The sequence below is a fragment of the Artemia franciscana genome, chromosome 11 (genome assembly GCF_032884065.1).
Source record: "Artemia franciscana chromosome 11, ASM3288406v1, whole genome shotgun sequence".
Lineage (NCBI taxonomy): Eukaryota > Metazoa > Arthropoda > Branchiopoda > Anostraca > Artemiidae > Artemia > Artemia franciscana.
This window is the reverse complement of record NC_088873.1, coordinates 30,610,540-30,616,539: the sequence shown is the minus strand read 5'-3', so window position 1 is coordinate 30,616,539 and position 6,000 is coordinate 30,610,540. Positions and strand designations below refer to the sequence as shown.

The following is a 6,000-nucleotide window of genomic DNA, read 5'->3' as shown; positions in this document are numbered from 1 at the left end:
TTTCGAGTGTAGTTGAAAAATTTGATTCCAATCATTTTTTGGTTGTTCCAAATGTCATAGCTCCCTTTCGAAACCTCTTTCCTTTCCTTTATCTCATTTTACTTTAAATACTTCTGAATAGTCAAATAATGCTTGAAATAGTAGTGCCCCCACTCTCAATTAGTTGGTAGATTTTACCGTACCAGACAAATTGGATTAAAAGATTCTAGTACCTCCAGACTCTGACCTTTCTGACCTTAATCTTCCGTATATCTCAAAAATCACAACGAAATTAAAAATTGTTTGCACAGAAAATACGCTGTATGTAGTTTTCTCTAATAATTTTAAAATCGTTAATTTCTTAAACTCCGGTGAGGATAAAACCACGGTTACTCGCCAAAGAGGGGCCTATCAAATACCCTGCGAATGTGAAAATTACTATGTTGGCAAGACCCGTCAGAATCTAGAAAAAGGGCTAAGACATAGACAAGGCCTTAATTTCAAATAGTTCTAATAACCCCTTTGATTTTGCTTTAGATTGGCATATATTTAATAGTCCCTCACAGACGATATTTTTTGAAAAATCTTCACTCATTGATTTGGGGATAAAAAAAAGGTGGTTCGGGAATCAAAATATCAAAATATTTGACTAAGCCAACTTATAATAATATTGAGCCAGTTACAAAAGCCCTTTGAGGCAAGATGCCAAAAACCTAAGATTAGCTTTGAAAACTTGCATTGAATCATTTTGTTCTGTTTTGTTTGAATGAATTTATCATCTCACTTCATTGTGTTTATCAGTCCTGGTTGAACTTGGTTGAAGTAAGGATGCTAAGGCTGTTTTTTTTTTTAAGTTTAAAAAAAAACACCATTAGTTTGAATTCTCTCATTTCAATGTAAGTTTATATATAAATGTTTATATAAATATATATATATATATATATATATATATATATATATATATATATATATATATATATATATATATATATACATATATATATATATGTATTATATATATATATATATATATATATATATATATATATATATATATATATATATATATATATATATATATGTATTATATACATATATATATATATATATATATATATATATATATATATATATATATATATATATATATATATATATATATATATATATATATATATATATATATATATATATATGTATATATATATATATTCTCTCGTATTGTGCGGAAGACAACCCTTGGATATTGGGCCGAAATACCCACTGAATTGAATTCCACTGACTTGAGAAAAATTTCCCTATTGTTTCTACTTTGTGTTTCTTTGAAAATTCATACTTAGTAAAAAGGATTTCTTTTATTTCTCTCTTGAAAAAAGAAATATCACTATTATTTCTAAAACTCTGATCTAGATCATTCCAACTTCTAATCCCCCTATGGAGCACAGAAAACGTCGACCGGGTCGAAACAATCATGGAATAATTTCACACTCAGCGAAGGTCGAAATGTCTGGAGGGAATTCTACGGGGTGTTATTTTATATAAGAGAAACTGTCTACAGAGAAGCATCTCGTAAAGGGAGGGAATTTTTCATGGAGGCGAGCCAGATTTACCGGCATTATTTGAAAAACGATCAGAAATTAAATTGAATTTTTTTTCAAATGAAAGTAAGGAGTAACATTAAAACTTAAACGAACAGAAATTATTCAGTATATGACAAGGTTGCCCCCCTTCTCAATAACTTGCTCCTTATCCAAAAGTTTGATTTTTTGTCCTAATTTTTAAGAGTGACTCTTGAAATACAAGGGCTGTTTAATTACATTAAGAAGCTTCTTAACTTTAAAAATTTTTAAAATTTAAAAATTTTAACTTAAAAAATATTAAATTTAACTTTTAAAAATTTTAAAATTTACCGTCAAGAGCAAGGTATCGAGGAGGGGGAAAAACCCCTCAAATACATAATAATTTCCGTTCAGTTTGAGTTTTAATATTGCTCCCTGCTTTAAATTGAAAAAGCTTGTTTTTATTTAATTTCCAAAAAGGAATGACAATTTTTCTTCAAAGCTTTGAACTTGTATCAGTAACTAATTAAGTGAAGGAAAGCCTTATGCAAAGAAAAAGGTTGAAAAAAAATGTTTTGAACAAGAGCTGGCCCATTTTTACATTAGCCTATGATTCAAAATAATACTTTTTGTTCAGCCCAATTCCTTGACTTCTATTGTTTTTTATTATTCCAGATGAAAAGACTAAATGGGGATGGGGAAGTAGCTTGCGCAGCTGTGTTGGTCTATAGTAGCCTTGTGCTGCAACTAGCTTTTAGCAGTAGTTCTTCCTAAGTATGTCTTCCTTAGTTCAAAGGATGATTTGCTTTCTGTGACCCAAATTTCTAATAGCACTACTAATAAAGGAGAAAAGTATAAGCTCCATTTTCCTTAATAATAGTGGAATCCCTAGATTTGGTTCAAAACATTTTGCCAATTTTCTCTTGGACAAACCTACTAGAACATGTGTCCCCCCACCCTAAAATGTATGCATACATTCCAGTAAAAAGTACGCGCAAAGAATGGGAAAATTTTTCAACTTAAAGACCTGTTGTTGGGTCTGCGGGGGGGGGGAGGGTCACGTTATACCCAAAGGCAAAGTTATTGGACCTTTCAATTATGATGAACCAATTGGCTATCTCAAAATTTTGATCAGACGATTTCTGGAAAAAAGGGGCGGGGGAGGGGGCCTAGTTGCCCTCCAATTATTTGGTCACTTAAAAATGGATCTAGAAATTTTAATCTCCATTTGAATGAGCCCTTTTCCGATATTCTAGGACCACTGGGTCGATACGATCACCCCAGGGAAAAAAACACGCATCCGTGACATTTGTTCTGGCAAAAACTACAAAATTCCCCATTTTTACCGATAGGAGCTTTAAACCTATGCAGTATGGTTCTCTGATAGGCTGAATCTGATGGTGTGGTTTTCATTAAGGTCACTTGACTTCTAGTGGGTGTTTCTCCCCCTTTTTTTGAAAATCAAGAAAATATTCTTAGGCTCGTAACCCTTGATGGATAAGACTAACTTAATGAAATTTACATGTTTGAAATCAGCATAATTAGGTAATTCCTTTAATAGATAGATAGATAGATAGATAAGTGTATTTCAAAAACCCGTGGGCCATATACACAAAAAAATAAATAAATAACAAACAAGCAAGGAAATTAACAACAGTACGAACACGCACAAAAAAACAGAATTCAACGCAAAAGTACCTAATCTAACTACAAAAGAAATTAATCATATAAAACTTTTTCTTCTTATTAAAGATTTATCTATATATACTCCCACTCGAAATATTGTGGTTGGGTTACTATTTTGTAGAATACCCGGAAGCATCAAATTAATCCCATGCAAATAAATTTCCAAGAGCACCGGGCATTTCCGGAGAAAATGGTCCAAGTTTTCATCATCATCTTTACAAAGGGGACAAACATACCGCCTATCAGGACCAACTATCATTTTATTTTTGTCGAACGTTTTTTGCCTGTTCTGGATTGGAAGACAATTTGCCCTAAACTGAATCCAACGACGTAGAATCATAGCCGGTAAGTTAAATTCCTTTAATATATTTATTGGTATCAAATTTCCGTTTTTTAGAGTTTCAGTTACTGTTGAGCCGGGTCGCTCCTTACTAGCTATGTGCCTCGACCTAACAAATACCTTTTTTTAACTTTCTTTTAAACAATCTCAGGGGCTGAGCCGCCTAGTTACTTAATGTTAACACATAAGGTTTTTATGAAAAAGATTTTTGTATGAACTTGGGGGGGGGTATGCTCATTCGACTGGAAATCAAAAGTTCCAGTGGACTTTTTAAGAGTTAAAAGTGATCGCAGGGGTTTCACCCCCATTCTCTTTTTTCCCCAAATACATCTGATCGACAATTCTGAGATGACTATGTTATTTAAAACAGTTCAATGATTAAATAACTATGCCTCCAGGGCTCATAACCTCTAGCCCCTGGTGCAACGGCTGTACGTTATGCAAGTTACCTATTGTTAACATACAGGGTGTTTTTTAAATGAAGAAAAGAGGACAGGTTTGATCTTACAAATAAAAAAAACATGGATCATTAAGGTCAAACCTTAGGGAAATGTCAAAAAGAATGCCAAAAAAAGTAAAAAAACACTTTTCCATTTGTGAAAAGGAAATACCAACATATTTACAATGGCTGATGGTATCAGCCGTCCCATCTTTCGAAAAATGCTTAGGAGCATCTTCAACTAAATTAAGAGGTACTTAGTGCTTACAGTTTTAAAAACAACGTAATTGCAATGTGAGGAGAACAGCTGAGGGTATGTATCTGAGCGTATGAAGTTTCAACTTCATAAGCACAAAGTACCTCTTGCCAGAGTATGTTGAAGGAATGTTAAAAAAGGCTGGAGTACAACCAGTCCCCCTGCCATATTCTTTTTAGATGCACGACTGCCTGTCCATGGACCATCCTTTGTGGTTGAATGTATATGGCTATGTTGTTTGATCTATGTAATTGGATGGTGAGTAGGGTTAAGGCCTCGGGTATGTCGTTTGCTTTTTTTCTATGATCGTGCTGTTCCATTGAAGATTTCTTTTTTCACTATACATATGTTGATTATTTAACACCCAGAAAGGTCTGATTCATCTGAAAAAAGGGAAATAAATCACCTTTAATGGTTTGTGACATAAGATCTTCTTTTTTTCTTGCAAAAATAAAACAAAGCTTTTTTATGAATGACCTTTACAGGCGTTCATATCATGACTTTAAGAAAAAAACAATTCCAACAAGGTTATACATATAAGAATTCTAGCTTGTGCTTTGCCCAATGATATTGCCTCATATTTTTGGAATACTGGAAACCTGAGTTCAGTGTTTCAGTTGCACGATAATTCAGTTACACGAGGGCTCAGTTGCAAGGCGGTTCAGTTGCACGAAGCTTCATTTACACGGGAGTTCAGTTAAATGGAGTTGAGTTGCAAGGGGGTTTAGTTGCACGAGGGTTTAGTTAAATAGTTTACAGTTACCCGGTGGTTCAGGTACACGAGTTTTCAGTTGCACTGGGCTTTGATTATAGAGGGGTTGAGTTGCCCGGTGGCTCATTTGCACAGATGTTCAGTTACACGGTGGTTCAGTTACAGAGGTTTAGGTGCTTATGGTCCAGTTACTCGGCGGTTCAGTTATACGCACACCGCAATTTTTCTGTAAATTCTAAATATATTCAAATTCTTCAAAATAAAACCATGCGTTTTATTGTTGGGTACGTTGAAGGTGTGGATAATACTGCAGCTTGTTTCAACAAGACGCAAGTGCTTGATGTAGGTCAGCCTCAGGAAGTTTGTTGTGTATATCAAGTTTGAATTTTTGCCTGTCATTGTTGGTATCTCTTAAGTCTTGCGTTCTTTCTCATTATTTTTAGTGACAAAAGGTCTTCCCATCATTATGAAACTTGTCATACTAGTGATTCCATCATCCCAAGTCGACGTATAGCCAGGACCTGCTTTCCTATTAGATTTTCATGGCCTGGTGTGTGAGACTCTATTCCAGAGAGTATTTAGGTGGTTTAGCAGCCTCTTCATATACGAAGTAATTTCTGTTTGTTTTAAGTTTTAATGTCGCTCCTTACTTTCAGTTAAAAAAACTTGTTTTTTTATTTAATTTCTGAACGTTTTTGAATCAATGCATGTTTTGATTTTGGCTCTCCGCAGAGGAATAATTAAAACGAAATTTGCCTTTTTTTTTGGCTAAATGGCTTTCTCATAATTTTGATCGAATGATTTTGAGAAAAAAGAGCGGGGGAGGAAGCCTAGTTGCCCTCCGATTTTTTGGTTAATTAAAAAGGCAACTAGAACTTTTAATTTTTTACGAATTTTTTTTATTAGTAAAAGAATTACGTTACTTATAAATTAGCTTACGTAAAGAACTTTTGTATTATAATATTTTTATTACATATATGAGGGGGTTCGCCCCCTCGTCAGTACCTTGCTCTTTATGCTAAAGCTTAA

General features: G+C 33.7%; 1 protein-coding gene across 4 annotated transcripts in view; it reads left to right on the top strand.

Moving 5' to 3' along the window:
- The first annotated feature begins 729 nt into the window (after positions 1 to 729).
- LOC136033081 (cytochrome P450 4C1-like) overlaps positions 730 to 6,000 on the top strand; it is a 183,052-nt gene continuing 177,781 nt past the window's right edge. Inside the window, exons 1-2 of one of the 4 annotated variants that reach the window (XM_065713684.1) lie at positions 784 to 875; positions 5,415 to 5,581. The gene's annotated coding sequence lies outside the window, so the exon portion shown is untranslated. Of the gene's footprint in view, positions 876 to 5,414; positions 5,582 to 6,000 lie in introns of all 4 variants that reach the window. The other 3 variants (XM_065713683.1, XM_065713682.1, XM_065713685.1) reach the window with 3 other exon arrangements.